Source organism: Schistocerca americana, chromosome 1 (assembly GCF_021461395.2).
Source record: "Schistocerca americana isolate TAMUIC-IGC-003095 chromosome 1, iqSchAmer2.1, whole genome shotgun sequence".
Classification (NCBI taxonomy): Eukaryota; Metazoa; Arthropoda; class Insecta; order Orthoptera; family Acrididae; genus Schistocerca; species Schistocerca americana.
Window position 1 is genome coordinate 648,187,901 of NC_060119.1, and position 18,128 is coordinate 648,206,028.

General features: G+C 40.8%; 1 protein-coding gene across 8 annotated transcripts in view; it reads left to right on the plus strand.

The window, feature by feature from the left end:
- The window catches only part of LOC124607975 (N-alpha-acetyltransferase 80-like), a 144,790-nt gene that overhangs the window by 81,357 nt on the left and 45,305 nt on the right, over nucleotides 1–18,128 (plus strand). The gene's annotated exons all lie outside the window — the stretch shown is intronic.

Genomic DNA, 18,128 nt, shown 5'->3' on the forward strand with positions numbered 1-18,128 from the left:
ATTTTAGAGTTGTCATCAATTGTTTCTGCTGTAATCCAGCAGGTAGAAAGGGCTGCAGTGCACATAAGAGGCATGACCCCGTTCCTTGTGGAATGCAGGGGAAGGGAGAAGAGGTGGTCACAGGAGGTGAAAACAGATGGGTAGGTTCTTTTTCAAGGTCAGGTGTGCTTACTAGCCTGATACAGTACATGAAAGCCAAGGGTCTTGAGTTGTCCAGCGATCAATAAAATACAGCAACAAAGTGAGCTATGTATAAAACTATGAGAAAATGTTAATAGAAGAGTGATTATACTGTAAATAATAATTTAAAAGGAAACAATAAGAGCAATAGATGATACCGAGTAACGACAGATTATACTGAAACAGGAAATAAGTAATAATTTAAAAGGAGACAAGAAGAACAACAGAGTAGCAATATATCTAAGATCATGTTGCTAATGAGTAAAATGATAATTAGACAGCAAATTAACCATCTGAACCAAAGCTCTTGGGTGAATAATGAAATAACAAGCTATATTGGCAGTGAAAGTATGAAAATTGAACAGAAAAATCTATAGTTAATACTAAAAGTAAATCTAAACACATGAATGATAATAACAGGAAACTGTTTAAAGAAAGTATTACAAAATGTTACAAAACAAACATTGTTTCTTTATCAAATAAAGACACAAAACTAAACACACAAAGTATAGAAAACAAGAGTTGACACGTTTTTAGCTCCTACATCACAGGCTTTCAAGTTCATCTGCATTGCAGACTGCTCTTTTCCAATTTTTGGTCTTCACCACTATGCTGCCATAATTTATCCACACATTTTGTACTCCAAATCTCAAGGTTGCAGTGTTCTAAATCTTCAGTTTTTCAGAGGTGATATCCTCACATATTGGGAGTTTCTTCTTCACTCTGAAGATTTCAGATATTTTTTTCTGTATGACACAAACTTTGAAGAGCCTTGCATCTTACGCTGCACTGTATATCTCACTGTCACCCTGCAGCCCTAGTTTCTCTCAAGAAAGATTGTTCACTAATTTGTCTGTGTTTTGTCTGTTTTTCTCTTGATCCCAAACAGTCTGAGATTATGGCATCTCTGTGTGAGAGAGCTGCATTTTAGAGCTGTCATGAGTTGTTTCTGGCTATAAGTCAGTGGGTAGAAAGGGCAGCTGTACACGTGAAACATCTTCTGACAGGAGTGTGGCACTCACCTCAGCCTTCACAAGTGCGGCAACATCAGGGATGCTGGATGGTTTGGCCACAGCTCCTGGTGACTGCTCGACCACAGTGCTCTCTCCATGGTGATGATGTATGTAGTTCAACAGTTATCCATTTTAAATGCAGTTGCTGATTACAGATTCTCAAAACCAAGCATAATGTGACTCTTGGCACTCGCTACACAATTCTCGTAATATATAGAACAGCCAAACTACTTAGTGACACCTAAAAAATTCAGATAAACTTGTGATCCAAACTAATGCACACCACTCACTCACTACCATCTTGTTGTACTTCAATTGGCTGCGCACTATAAGGGAAAGTAGAAAAGGTAGTATAGACATATTTAAATTTTATCTGATTTTTTAATGTTAGTGCAAATATAAATGCATTACATCTGTAATTAAAGTAATTAATTCCATATTTTACAGACTATAAGATGCAGTTTTTTTCTTTGAAAACTGCCTCCAAAATTCAAGTGCATCTTATACTTGACATTAATATTAAAATGTCCAGTGTTTTATTTAAAATTCCTACCAGTCTTAAAAGTGACCACATATTTTATGCCACTTGGGAAACTATCTCTATCTAGCAACATTAGATTCAACTGGTAATAGCAATGCACCGATGCGACGAACATGAGTTGCAGAGATTCACAAGCTTGCTAACACTGTGTGGCAGAGAAGGAAAGGTGCTTTATTAAAGAAGAGTTCTCTTCTTGAACTAGATCATTTTAGTAATCATTTGAAAAATTCTGTGAAAGAGAAATTGAAACAGGGAAACACAGAACTTGCTGTTGTTCCAGGATGACTTATTTCACAATTGCAACCTCTTGATATCTTGATAAATAAACCCTTTAAAGTATATATGAGAGAGGAATGGAACAAATGGATGATGAATGAAACCCAACATGAATTCACACTGAAGGGAGCTTTAAAATGACCTACAATCAAACAGGTGTGTCAGTGGATTAAACAGTCATGGTCTAGAGTGAGAGAAGACATTATTGTTAAATCTTTCAAGAAGTGCAGCATAAATGACACTCTCGATGACAGTGGAGATCATCGTATGTATGAAGAGGACAACGATGATAATGAAGAGGAGGAGGAAAATTCAGATGACAATTTTCAGGGATTCTAAAGGTCGGTTTGGTTTTATAAACTAAGACTTTTTTTAGTCTGTCTTTGAAATCTAATAATGAAAACAGTAAAAATGTTTTTAAGTGCTTAAAAATCAATGTGTATCTTATAAACCATAGCATCTTATAGTCCGTAAAACATGGTGCTCTTTGCAAAACATTGAAGAGTAATTAAAAGATGATCGTTTTGTCATACAGCTTACATTTTTATATCCTGTTTTCGAATATTTGATTGTATAATAGAGAAAAGGTGCTCAAAACTTGTATACTACATTCTCAGAAAGTTTTGAATCTGAACAATGTCCTCTAATTCCACTTCATTCAAGAGTGTTTCTTGATAATTTAAATATGTACACCTCTGTAGCCATTTCTTCACCCCATACATTTCTTTTTGCTTCACTTTTTGTTTTTTGTCACAACTTTTCTTCAATAATAATAAAGCAACAAAGGTGGTAGTAGTTCTGGTTCATAAGCACAACACTATAAACTTCCACTTTCCTTCTTTGTCATGTGATGGAAGTTTATAGTCATGTGATGGAAACAGTTCTGCAAATACTTGCAGCAGAGTCCTGAGATTAACTTGCCCATGTTCTAATGTAAACAATTCAGCAAGTGCTTACAGAAGTTATTTGCCAATAGATACACACCTTAAGATTGTAAACAAACCAATCCCAAAGACATGTACATCAAATGTCAGTTTCAAATGCCACATGGGTTGCAGTTCTCAGCCAATCAGAACAAAGCAAATTTTCAGTAGTTTCATGTGAATGGTGTATAATGGCAATTTATGATCTGTTCACTTAAAAAAATTATTTACTGTGTGATAAATCAGAATCTGCAAAATATGGTTAATGTACTGAATGAATGGGAGCATGTGTGAGTACTCTTTTACAATCATTCTTAAAAATTGTTGGAAGGAATGTAGAGTAAACACTACATTTATATGTTGGTACTGTAGGAGCGCTTATGTTGTCCAGGATCTGCAAATTACAATATAATAACTGGAACAACATTTTATGTTAAAGGGAAAACAGGTACTACATTACATTTGTAATTGAGCCCGATTTTATTTAGCAATTGTTTCCACTCTGGCTGCACCTCACCTCGTTGCAGGATTCCAACATAGTTAGGAGACAATGACGAGTGATGCTGATATCTAATGATTATGCATGTCTCCAGATCTGTTATACATCTGTTAGAGATAATTAGAGGACTCCTGCACTGTCACAGCTGTGTCATTGTGAGATTTGTGCAGGGGGATTGAAGTTCCAGGACATGCACCATTTGAAACATGCAGTGATGTATTTATGGAGTATATTCATTTATACAGTGTCCTACCCTGTAGCACCAGCAGAACAATTTAAGTTCAATGATTGATATGATCCAGTTCAAGACTTAGTCATGTCAAAGCATAGTCCTCAAAATTCACAAACATGGATTCAATGCGATGGCAGTGATAACTCCAAACTGGTTGTGGCGCTAAGTGAGACAGGCTCTGTGCATGTGCACATGGACTATTTCGCCAGTGACCCCACCGATTTCCATGCATTACACACACAAAAGCTATCTTAGTTCATCAAAATGTAAAAGCAGAGCAAACGGTTCACAGTTTACTCAGTATTGATCACTGTCTTTCTCCAGTTCACAGTGATATAATATTCATATTATTAATTTAAGTGACTTATCCATGTCTTCGCATATGAAAGCCAACACATCACCCACACTGACATGTCAGGGATCTCTTATAACAAAGATTTATAAAAATATGAGATGTGATCAAAAAATATGATGAATAATTTTATCAGAAACAATGTAATAAGCTTACTTGGAATTTGATTTAATCTCTTTCTAACTACTATCCTTGGCTAGAAATGAAGTTACCCCAACATTGAATCCATGACTGGAAGCATTTCTGGAAGGCTTCTTTCAGAAGGGCATTCAGCTGCTTTGTAAACAGCCCATGTTAACAGGCACAAGACTCCACTGTTCTTTGCCAGATTCGAACGTGAGTTCTCTGCTGGGTGTTTGGAAGAGGATGGTGAGAGTGTGTCCATGGATAGCTCCTGATGTCAGAATAACAACATTTATTGATCAACTGCAATACATTGTGAAGTTTCACTCCACTCGCAATATTCTTGGTGGCAACAGGGATGACTGGTGGACGTTCATACAAGCTCCCGCTGATGCATCTGAAGCTGCGCTGGTATAACTCGAATCTCCTGCCTCAATAGCGGTGCTCTGGCCTTGGAGGGATTTAATGAGGCAGCTGGAACCTTGTGCCATGGGCCTCTGTTGTGCTTGTGGTGGGTGGGGGCATGGCAGCAGAACAGATCAGTGCCCTGTCTCAGCAGACATCCCCAGTGGTGGTCGTCTGCCATTGGCGGGCCAGGGTCCCCTGCTCCTGCCTGAGTCATGGTATTTGTGGCAGCAGTGTACCAAGATGATGGTGACAGTGTATTACCCCAATGCACACCAAGCAATGACTCCCATGACAGGCAGCTGCCTGTTCATGGTGTCCGACAGTAGTTATTGCGTGGCATCACTCCGGCACCTCCTAGGAGATGACCTGCATTGTGACACTGACTGTTACGATGATTGCGATGGCAGTGATAACTCTGAACTGGTGGTGGCACTAAGTGACACAGACTCTGCATCACTCCAACACCTCATAATGGAAAATGTTGATGGGCTGGCTCCAGGTCCTTAAATATGGATTTCTGCCTCTGATGTGTGCTGTTCTTCTTCCCCAATACATGGCTGCAATATTCTGGTGTTGCTCGGCTGGCATAACTGACCCAATTACCACCCTTAGTGTTGACACTCTGGCATGCGGCGAGCTGCTGCTTGCCCCATCTTCTGCTGTTCGGCGAGCATGCCATTGACATAGTGTTCTCCCTCATCTTGCTGAACTCTGTGCTCCGATGACCCAATTATGCCATGGTATTGTAGCACAGAACTGCACAACCGAATGCAACACACATATTACTTCTGGCTCCCAATATTCCTTCACATTTTAACTAACTTTATTACTGCAGAACTCCTTCCTCAAATTAACTTTATCACTCTCACATATTTTGACTCTCTACACTCCCCCATTCTACAGAAAGAATCCGTACCCACATTCAGCCTCTATGCCTATTTACACCCAACTGTATTTACATGGTTTTGAACCCTCTACCAATACTGGACTTGTACCATATTTACGCAGTTTACTTCCTTTGAGACTGTGGCTTGTCGCTACTAATTACACTCCAGTTCTCCCTCTTACACAAAATTGTTCCTTACAGTCCTTTGAGCACACTTAGTCTTTGTCTTCATGACTGTTTACTCATTACACTGCCTTGTTGGGGGCATACCATTCTGATCGGTTCAAACCCATAGGTTGAAGGTTGGGAGGGGAGGTATTTGGACCACTCTTCTCTTGAACAAGGAATAAATAACCCCAATCACCACAAGACGTATACAAGAGGCTGCTGCTGATGAACCAATGACTACCAATTGCTGCTGCTGCTTACTTCTGTAGATTTTCACATACTGTAAGAGATGTTCCATGATAATGCGACCATGTTGGGTAGCAATCATCTGAGCCAGAGAAGTGAACAGATCCTCATCAATGATATTGTTAAGAAACGAAAGGTATTTGGAGGCAAAACCGAGGAAGGTAAGTCAGGTACATAAATTAAGGAATGGACTATACTTATAGCTACAATTTCTGTTATCGCAGCTGATAAGCAAAAAGAAAATCATAGTGTCAGTCCCACATCCTTGTTCCAGGTCCCAGCATATACTGATGATTCGCCAGATTATCCTACTTCCTTCACTTTGGCTTCTCCTTTTTCTCTTCCTTGCCTGCCCAGTTCCTTCCCCTCCTTCTATGGAAATTCTATGGAAATTGGGGTCACGAGAGACAAATTGCCCGTATCCCTCTTAAATGGCCAAATTTGGCTTACATGGACTGTCGCGGGGAGGGTGGGGAGCTGCAGTTTAATGTTAACCTGTGACTTCATCTCTAGTACCTGGTAAGACCCATTATACCATGACATGAACTTCTTCATTTTCCCGGATTCATTAACGTAACCCACTGACCCACATGGTACTTAGGTAACACTGCTTTTGCATTGTGCACCATTTCCTATTTCTCTAAAGGCTTTGTATTCATTTTTGTACTTGCTTTCAGATTAATTTCACTTTCCTAGTGAAATCCTTCACTGACAAGATGTCGCCATGTGGCAGGGCTTTGCAAAAATCGAAGGGCAATGGCATCTTGCATCCAAAAATTTCTTCATATGGGAATAACCCTACGCTCTAGTGAACTTTCGAGTTGTAAGCAGCAATGATGTAGGCCAATAGGATGTACCAATTGTTATGCTGGGAATTTATGTAACAACTTAACATTTTTGCAATTGTCGTGCAGACTCATTCTGTGTGACCATTAGCTTGAGATAAGAGTGCTCATGCATAATTTTTTAATGTGCAACAGCCTACATAGCTGCTGCATTAATTGTGACATAAAATTTGTGCCCTGATCTATGATTGTTGTTTGAGGTGTCTCAAACCAAAGTATCCACTGGCTGACTAGTGCCTGAACCACTGTCGTGGCTTGCTGGTCCATTAAAGCTATCATGGAAATGAACCAAGAAAAATGGTCAATAAGGATTAATACATAATGATTCCCTGCTGGTGTTTGTGCAGGAATCCTAGGATGTCCAGCCCTATTATTTGAAATGGTTTATCAGCTTCCGGTAACCTCTTTAGTTTGATTTTCTGGTGGTTATGCTCTGCTCTACAGGCACAGGGAACACATTTTTCATGTAACAGTCAGTCCACTTCCTGCCTACGCATCATCCACCAATAATCCTGTGCTACCCTTCTCTCCATTGCTCTTTGACCTGAATGGCCCACTAAAATCGAATCTTGCTCTTTCTCTGTGGTGCTGCTAACCACAGCCCATTTCACGTCCTGTGTAGTAATACTCCATCCTCCATGCAGAACTGCTGCTTTTTAGCAAATCACAGACAATCCATGTCAGCACTTTGTGCTGCTCTCCATTCACTTCCGTCAAGGCCTGCGCATTTCATAGCACGTACCTTAAGGCTGAGTCCATCTGCGTTAGTGTGCAACCTTCCCAGCCGATGTTCTACTCCGTAACTGGACTCGATTAACTGCAAGGCCCATATTGACAATCTGCTCTTTGGATCTTTAAATCTTAAAAGCCACTTAATTGATGCATGATCAGTCACTGCTTCAAAACTTCTACCATAGAGGTAACAAAAAAGTCCCGATTCCAAATATCACTGCAAGCATTTCATCCTCCATAGTGAATTTCATTGAGATGCCATAATGAGTACACAATAGGATGCTGCTGTCTTTCAACTTCCTGACTCAAAATAACTCCTAGCACAAAATTGCTTGAATCACAAGAGAGAATAAACAGTTTTTCAAAATCCATATAGACTAACATGCGACTAGATGTCGTAGATCTTTTAACTTCTGGAATGCCGCCACACACTCAACTGTCCAACAAAACTTCACTTCTTTCTATAGGAATTGGGTGAGAGGCCTTGCAATTTTTGCAAATTTCGGAACACACCTACGGTAAAAATTCACAAGCCCCAAATAAGACTGCAATTCCTTTACCTTGGTGGGTGCTGGAAAATTTTGAACGACCTCAAGTAGCTTTGGATTGGTATGAATTCCATCCCGCCCTATAACGTGACCCAAATACTGAACTTCTTGCAATACTAAATGACACTTCTCTAACTCAATGTTAATCGTACTATCTGCAGACAATCAAACACTTCACCCAACTGCTCCTGATGACCAGGAATATTCTTTGAATACACAATTATGTACATATATATAAAAAACCAAAATGCTGTAACTTACCAAACGAGAAATCAATGCTATGTTGATAGACACAATAAAAAACACACAAACACACACACAAATGTCAAGCTTTCACAACCCAAGGTTGCTTCATCAGGAAAGAGGGAAGGAGAGGGAAAGACGAAAGGATGTGGGTTTTAAGGGAGAGGGTAAGGAGTCATTCCAATCCTGGGAGTGGAAAGACTTACCTTAGGGGGAAAAAAGGACAGGTTTACACTCGCGCACACACACACACACACACACACACACACACACACACACACACACATATCCATCCGCACATACACAGACACAGGCAGACATATGTAAATGCAAAGAGGTTGGGCAGAGATGTCAGTCGAGGTGGAAGTACAGAGACAAAGATGTTGTTGAATGACAGGTGAGGTACGAGGGGCGGCAACTTGAAATTAGCGGAGGTTGAGGCCTGGTGGGTAACGGGAAGAGAGAATATATTGAAGGGCAAGCTCCCATCTCTGGAGTTCTGATAGGTTGGTGTCAGTGGGAAGTATCCAGATAACCCGGACGGTGTAACACTGTGCCAAGATGTGCTGGCCGTGCACCAAGGCATGTTTAGCCACAGGATGATCCTCATTACCAACAAACACTGTCTGCCTGCCTGTGTCTGTTCATGTGAATATATTTTTCGTACGTGGAATGTTTCCCTCTATTATATTCAATTATGTACATAGGTATACTACGCACTGCCTTGGTTTTAATCTGCTAACACACTATCCAGCAAACTCTGAAAGGTTGCCAGTGCGTTTTTAAGTCCAAAATGCATGTGGCGAAATTGGAAATGCCCAGTCGACATTGAGAACACAGTTTTCGGTTGATCCTCTGGTGTTAGTTCCAAGTGGTGGTAAGAAGTACCGACACTGACCCAAATTGTCCAGTGTCTCTGTTATATTAGGCGAGGATATGCATCTGACCCTGTTTGAGGAACCTGTAAACAACAGAAATTGTATGCTTTGCCACTGTCTGGTGATTTTTGCTTACAGTTACAATGGGAGCAGATCAGGGACAACAACTAAGTTCTATGATGCCATCTCTAAGTTACTGATTTATACTTTTCCATAATTGGCTGTAAATGCCTTGGAACTCAGTGTGGTCATTTGTAGATGGGTGCTTCACTTCCAGTAGGAATTTGGTGCTGAACAAGTGGTGTTGCGGGTAATGGACCCAATGGATTAAGTAATTCCATGTACTTGCTCAACAGTTTTTCCCTTAATGCTCTGTTCTCTGCTTTCAGGTGTACTAGCTTACTCCTTAGCACTGACCAGTTGACAGACTCACCCAGCATTGTGTAGTTTGCTGTCAAATAGTGGTGTAGTTCATCCTCATCCAACACTTCTAAATTTGCAGCTAGGGTACCCTGTGACAACTTTACTTCCTCAAGGCCAAAATTGTCAATACTGACAGGCACTACCCTCATGTTGTCTTCCTCCTGAATGTAGGACATGCTACGTCATATAAAACAACTGCATCTAATACTTCATTATCCGCCAACGGTTCAGTGATAAGCAACGAGTTCACTGGAAGGTCAGTACCAACATGAATCCAGACTATCTTTCCTGTATCTTTTTAGTATGCGATCCCGTGAATTGACCTTAAGTGACCTTGTATGCAGTTTCATTGGTTTCCCCTGGTCATGGGGCAGACTTTGCAACATTGAAGGTATTCCGGCTGTAGAGCATAGCTGAAACAAAGTCCCATTGATTTCTGCCGTATGCCGTTCCAGGTCAATTATGGCATGATGTGCAACCAGGAAATCAAATCTGAGAATCACGTCGTACCTACCACTAACATTGGAAGACCTTCTGCATCCACTTGGAAGTTAACCTCCCCCACTTGGAACTTCAGCACTACAGCACCAAGTGATTTTACATGTCCTCCCACCAACACCACTTAACATCCGGCATGGTGCACTTCACCTGTTTGCTGCAAATACTCACTTACTTGCAACTGATACCTAAGAACCGGTATCCAACAACATTTTACATAATTTATCCCTCACATAGCTGGTCAGAAAAAAATCTGCCACTGCTTTCTTACATGTGCTAACTCTTACTGGGAGCATGGGACAGTGGACATCCCATCCTCTGTGCCATTTAACTGCTGCTCATAAGATCTACCCTGTGACTGAAGCTTCTGTTGTTGCTGATTCCTGTTACATCATTGCTGATCTGAGTGAGCAAATTTCCTACAACACCTGCAATGTTGCTGTCTTTAATTTCTTTGTACATGAACCTTTTGCCCACACTGAAAGCAATTTACCTCTGTACTAAATATCCATTGCTTCACTCAAATACTTAAGAAATTCCAAACAAACCTTTACAACCCCCTCAAAAATGTGTCAAGAGCCTTCTGCTCTGGTTCCTGCAAAATTACCGAGTGAACCCTGTCATCATCCTTGAGCCCCTCACTACATGTACTGATTCTATGAATCAGTCAGCAAAACTTTCAGTCGATTCATCCTGCTAATGAAAAACCCTAATAAGTCGATCACCGCAATATCTTGCAGTGTTCTTCTGCTGATATCTCTCTATTAATGCTTAATAAATGCTCCTTGCTCCCCCCCACACACACACACCCACCACAATTTGGCATCTGTCCTCCTGTTTCCCTCAAAACGGGGTAACCAATGCTGCAGCATTGCCATCAAGGGTGGGTGGGTTGAGATGTGACTGCTCCCTCTCTGTCACTTTGAGCTTATTTACCTCTATCTGTACTTTCTCTACCTGATCCCTAAGTTTCTCAATAACCTCAGCAGCTGGAAGTTTCTTTGCCATGACTATAATTTAATCAAGAGAAAAGTATACCCAAATAATACAAAAACACAGGAAAAGGGACAACGCAACAGGTTCGAAACGAAGCAACGACTCCCATGACAGGGGGCTGCCTGTTGACAGCATCCAATGATAGTTGTGGTAGTGGTATCACTCGGGCACCTCCTAGGCGGTGATGTGCATTATGATGGTGACTATTATGACGATTGCAATAGCTATGACGACACCGAACTGGTGACGGTGCTAAGTGACACAGGCGCTGTGTCACTCCAACACCTCATGATGGACAATGTTGATGAGCTGGCTATGGGTCCTTAAATACGGCTTTCTGCTGCTGATGTGTACTGTTCTTCTTCCCCAGTAGGCCGGTGGAATATTCTGGTGTTTCTCGGCTGGTGTAACTGACCCGATTACCACCCTCAATGTTGATGACACCCAGGCGTGCGGCAAGCTGCTTCTTGTCGCATTTTTTGCTGTGTGGCAAGCTGGCCATTGACACAGAATTCTCCTTCATGTTGCTGAACTTGGTGCTCCAACGATACACTGCTATTGAAGCACTGAACTGCCCAACCGAATATAACACACATACAACTTCTGGCTCCCAATATTCCTTCACATTTTAACTAACTTTATTACTGCAAAACTCCTACTTTTAACTAACTTTCTCATCTTTCAACTCTTTTCAACTCTATTGTGGCCCACTCAAAGTAAGGAATAGTGTCAAAACATTTTCTTTTAAGCACGATTTTAATTTTTGGTAAGAGACAGAAGTCGCATGGTGCTAAATCTGGTGAGTAAGGTAGATCTGTACAGACAGGAAAACTTTTTGTGGCAAAAACTCACAAATCAAAAGCATTATGTGGCACAGCACATTATCATGAAGCCATGGGCCCATTTTTCTGGTCTCTTTCGTCATTCATCTTTTCGCAAACACTGCAGTATGCCCTTGTAAAATTTGGTGTCTGTATTTGTTCCTCAAGGGATGAACTCTATCGCATGATAACTTCAACATCGGATAAAAAAGCAATGTGTGTGACTTTGATTTTGACTGATATGAATTTTTAGGGACCCGAGATTCACTGGTTTTCCATTAGGAGCTCTGAATTTTTGGGCCAGGGTCATACCCATAGAACCAAGTTTCACCTACAGCTACAGTTTTGGATATGAAGTCTGGATCTGAATGAGGATGATTACTCAACTCCATGCAAACTGACACACAATGTCCCTTCTGTTCATCACTCAAAAGTATGGGAACAAATTTTGCCCTCACTTGTCTCATTTGCAAATTATGAGTTAAAATGATTTGAAAGGACCCATATGAGATGCTAAGTTCTTTGGTACACTCTCGAATAATTATTTGCAACTTTTTGCATATTTTTTTCTGATTTTGAGATTAATGGGCATCCCAAACATTTCTTGTCTTCTACTGACTCATTTTCACTTTCAAATTGCTCGTATTACTTGTAAACATTTGTCAAACATTTACAGCATTATCACTATACACCAATTTCAACATTTAATGAGTTTCTTTGGCACTTTTTTAGTACCTTGAAACAGAAATAAATGTTCACTAGTTGTTTGTAATTTGTGGTGCATGACAGATACAGTAAACACAACCTTATTCTCTAGCATCCTTGGATGCTAACTGACAAGTCAGAATGTGTTCCATAATGACCGTAATGACACTGTCTGTCTTAATGGAGCAGGCTGTTGGACAAATTACATCAAATGGTTGAAGCATCGGCAGTTGCTGCTACAAAATTCATTCGCCATATTTTTTGATCACATCATGTACATTGAAGCATTTGCATTCAGATAGATGTATTATTTGAATGTATTAACATTTATTAATAAATAAAATGAATAAAACAAAGTAATAAAGGAAAAAGTTATTTATGTAGGCTCCCGAGAGCTGTACAATTGCATTATCTAGTAAAAAAAAAAGGTTTCGCCACTCATCACCATCTGAAAATAAAAACAAAAATTCATTCATAATAACGGTTAATTTGCTGAGTTCTCCCATTCATTTGGTCTTGTACTTCCTCATGGCATGCTACTACAGTTATCTGTCATAGATCTGTTTGGCTGTCACACTCATCATATTCAAGAGATCTCTGAGTGCAGTATAATGGTCGCACCATGGTCTACAAGACAACATTACATCAGTTCAGTATGTCAGGTCTAATATGTCATGCATTGCACCAACACCCGCATGACATAAAGTCAAAAAATCCTGTTTAGATAAGGCCACAACCATGCGGCACCTGTTGTAATGCTGGTCTACTTCTGAATTCTATTTTAAGTTCTAGTTCTGATAGAGATGTGTCACAGGTAATTTAGAATCTGTAGTCAGCTTCTTGCTGCACAGTGGAAAAAAGTAATTACAACAGGTGGAATGTGGCACAAAAACGTAAAGGAAGAAGAAACTACACAAACAACATGGGCGCTCTGTGGACGTCACTCCACATGCCTACTAGAACAGACCCTTAGAGCTATCTTACACTTATAACTCACATGACATCTACATCTTTCTCAAATGTAGCCTACACTAATATATGTATCTCTGCACTCTGAGGCTTCCCACAATTTAGCCAAGCACATTTTCTGCACTACCTGGCTTCATGCACTTTTCATCAAGTGCAACAAACCATTTCATGTAACTCAGTACCTGGAGCAGCTTGACGTTGTGGGTTACACTGAGTACATATCACAGGTCTCACAGGTTTGTCCTTTAGCCCCCTCTACTCCCAACATAACTGCCTATTGTACAGGTGTATTGCTACCAGGAAAGAGGAAAGAGAACAGACATAAAATTTGGGACATAAGAAAAAAGGAACCCACGAGCAGTTACATTATGCACAGGCTGCTAGTTACTCATCTTGGTGTTGCTAGACTGATGTCAGTGGTACCTGCACCAGGCATCATAAAGCTACAAGCTCTACCTCCACATTTGCAGTCCCACTTCTTATGGCAAATGTAGATTATCTGGTTTGTATGACTGCTTTTGGAAGGGTGGAGAGCCATTCTTCTGGTGCCAAATGGCATGGTTGCTCCCTACCCAGGAATACCAAGTTCTAACAGCAGGCATGAAGGACAGACACCAGTCAGCAAAATGCCAACAGCTGAGTTGAGCTGATTATTAATTGCAATATTTCATATATACTGCCAGAGACAGGTAGAGGTCCATCTCCCACAGGTGTTGACCTTTGGCTCATGCAGAGTGAGTCACTGCTAGGCTAGGCAGTGAATGATGCAACACTAGGTTGGATGCAGCTGACACTGACTCAGTGGCAGTGGATGCAGCTGGTAGTCAAGGCTTTGCAGCTGCAGTCTGCAATGATGGTACTTGAGCAGTGGGGATGAATCTTGGGCCTCAGTGTACAAGCAACAGTTGGCAACGAACACTGGCTGCCCAACAGATACTGAACAGATGAATGATCTGGCCATCGGCTCGGCTGGATGATGAACACGGTCCAGTTACCATGGTGACTGACATGATACTCTGTTGGCTGGATGAGCATATGTAAATAGTACCTTAGTGACTCTTTGGCTGTTGGTAGCATCACATAGCAACATTGATGCATCACTGCCTAGATACCGTGTATCACAAGTTGCAACTAGGTTGTCATAATACAAATGACGAACAGGGCTTCAGTGATGTCGTCAGCTGTGAATTAGCAATAGTCGCTAAAAGTGTGGGTCCACACCCAGCACATCAGGTTGCTCCAAGGCCATCCTAATACCGATGACAGCCAGGGCTCCAGTGACTCATCTGTAGTGAAGTAATACCAATAATAGATGCTAAAACTGTGTCACACCAGGTCGTGACATAAGAAATCATTCTCTTGGCACAGCAGATGTAGAGGTTTCATAAATTTCAGGCCATGTTATGGTCGTACAGCATCAAGAAGCATTTCTGGTGTTAAGTTACGGACATTCTGCATTTGGGGGTACTCAATAAAAGACTTAGCACAGGAAGATAGACTCCAGCTACAGATACCATCTTAATAGAAGAGAGATCTTTTGCATAGAGTGACTGTAAAATGCAACAGTTCCAGCTTACTATAGTTGTTAACTCTAAGTGAACCAGTGTTGTCATTTGTGGTTGTCTGTGCCCAACTACTGTGAATAAAGCAATGATTAATAATGACATTTTTCATCAAACTTTTATATCATGGAAAATTATTGAAGTTAAACTCATTTAAAATTAATCAGTAAAATGTGTGATAATGAATACTGACTAAAGCTGTTTTGCAATATCGTAATGACTTTCCTAGCATAGGAAGACAATAGGTCTTAAAGAGCACCACCTGCAAAGTAAAAGTGAATGAAAGACAGGATAGATGGAGTAGAGTTGGAATAGCAATTGCCCATTTGAGATTGTACAATTCTTTAACATGAACATATTCTTTGCACCTGTCTAAACTGTAGCATGCTATTCAGTGTTCCATTCTATTTCCCAGTCTTTATTATTATTTTATCTTTATAATTCTCTCCACTATTTTATTATTATTTCATCTTTATTATTCTCCTATGCTGTCCAATGCTTATAGTGAGCACATTATGAGGGAGGTTCTTGAAGAATGGTATGTTGGCATTATTGTAATTGACAGAAAAATTAACACTCTCAGGTATGCAGATGATGGTTTGATAATTGTAACAAATGAACATAAACTCAAAACCATCATCTGAAGATTGGCTGAATGAGTCTGAGAATATGGTCTTGAAGTCAACAACATAGTGATGATTGTAGATTGTCCTAATGACAACAGACCTGACAGCAAAAGAACTGCTGGCTATGAAGTTGTCAGTTGCTTCAAGTGTTTAGCATTTGCTGTCACTGATAATGGAGATTGCAAGCCCGATATCCATAGGCGCATTTTGACTGTAAGAAATTCTACAGCATAACTTGCTCGCATCTGGAAGGACACCTCAATCACAGCCAAGTCAGCCTTGTCTGAACTCTAATCTTCCCTGTCATGAATCATGCAGCAGAAACTTGGACAAAGAAGATGTCAGATTGACGTAGGATTGATGCTCTGGAAATGTGGTGCTGTAGAAGATTGTTTCAAATACTGTGGACAGTGCATTGATCTAATTAATCGATTCTGTGGTAGGTTGGCATTAGAACAAGACTGTTGACTCTTGTCACCAAAAATCAATTGGAAAGAACAATCACAGAGGGAAAAGTCAATGGTCAAAGACCTAGAGGATGCACACCATTTTGGTTAAGAGCCTGACTGGGATGGGCTTGCAGGAAGTAAGTACCATGCCCTGGATACAGCATCGTGGAGTCAGGTCATCAAGGGGCTTACCATGTGATGCCACTACACCCTTGTGTAGGGTTAGACCACTGATAGAAATTGTAAGGGTTGATATTACAGAAAAAAGCAATAAGTAATGTATTGAGTAAGGTAAAAGAGGAACGAGCTACTGCATACTTTGAATCAAAGCTGTTTCACAGGAAGTAAAGAGCTTTTCGAATAATTAAATGTTTGTATTCACTAAGTGAATTCTAAGCAAAAGGACTGTTCTTACAACATGTAATGTCTAAAAAAAACATTAAGATATCTGTATATATCATTATTATACCATATGTAAGTATCATTTCTATTTATTACAGTGTCTTTATTGCTTTAACCTAAGTATGACATTTGAAGAGGCCATAAACTTGATGGCTACATCCAAAGAACTGTAAATAAATGTAAATGAGTATATATCTGGATGATGGATACATAATGATGGCAAAATAATTTGCATTGTGCTCTGATAATCATATAAATGTACAATGGAGTGATCAATAAGTAATGCAACACATTTTTTTCCTTGGGCAATTTCAGTTGAAAACATGCGGACTGTGTTGTGGGGACATCATGGATATTCCTGCTTCAGCATCTATAGTTTCATGAAGTTCCGATAGGTGGTGCCACTATATGTACCATTCAAAGTGATGCCTGTAATGGAGGTGCTTTCCAAGCAGAGCGCTATCGTTGTTTTTCTTTCATGGCAGAAAATCAGAGCAGCACAGATATTCATAGGCACTTGCACAATGTCTGTAGAGACCTGACAGTGAACAAAAACATGATGAGTCATCAGGTGAGGAATCTGATAAAACTGCAACAAGGTTGCAGAAACCTGACCAATCTCACCGTGCTTGCCAGATGGCCACACACAGCTGTTACTGCAATGTCAGAATGTGGAGACACTCTCATTTGAGGTGATCAATGGATCACAATCAAACACGTCACTGTTGGTACTGCTAACACACTCGTCCATCAGTTGAGGTACTCAAAGGTGTGCCCACTGGGTTCCTCACCACCTGACAGAAGACTGTAAAGAGCAAAAAAAAAAAAAAAAAAAAAAAAAAAAAAAAAAAAAAAAAAAAAAAAAAAAAAAAAAAAAAAAACCATCTGTGTGGAATTGCTTGCATGTTATGAGGCTGATTGTGTCAGTTTTTTGTTGAACATTGTCGCAGGATGTGAAAGATGGGTTCATCACTTTGAATTGGGCTGAGTTGGCATCCCTTCACTCCCAGCTTCAGGCAGTGTTGGCTTCGGTCACACAGCTTGAGGCTGTTGCCAATGGGCATCACTGTGGGGGTCCGGACGGGGGTTTGTCGGGGACGGCCAGCTCGTCCCACACATCCCCTGATCGGACTATGGCTGTAGCTACCCAGGTTACTGCCCACATTGAGGCTGACCCCTCACCCCCGGTAGAGTGGGACGTTGTCTCGAGGTGTGGCAGGGGGCGAAAGACATTCCAGAGGGCTGAACAGAAGGCCTCTCCAGTTTATCTGACGAACCGGTTTCAGGCTCCGTCTCCGGCTGATACTGATCTTCGGCCGGACATGGCTGCTTGTCTTTTTCCAGAGGTTGCCCCTCAGTCTGCAAGATCTGAGCGGTCACAGAGGGTTGGCTTACTGGTAGTTGGGAGCTCCAACGTCAGGCATGTAATGGGGCCCCTTAGGGATATGGCCGCAAGGGAGGGGAAGAAAACCAATGTGCACTCCGTGTGCATACCAGGGGGAGTCATTCCAGATGTGGAAAGGGTCCTTCCGGATGCCATGAAGGCTACAGAGTGCACCCATTTGCAGGTGGTCGCTCATGTCG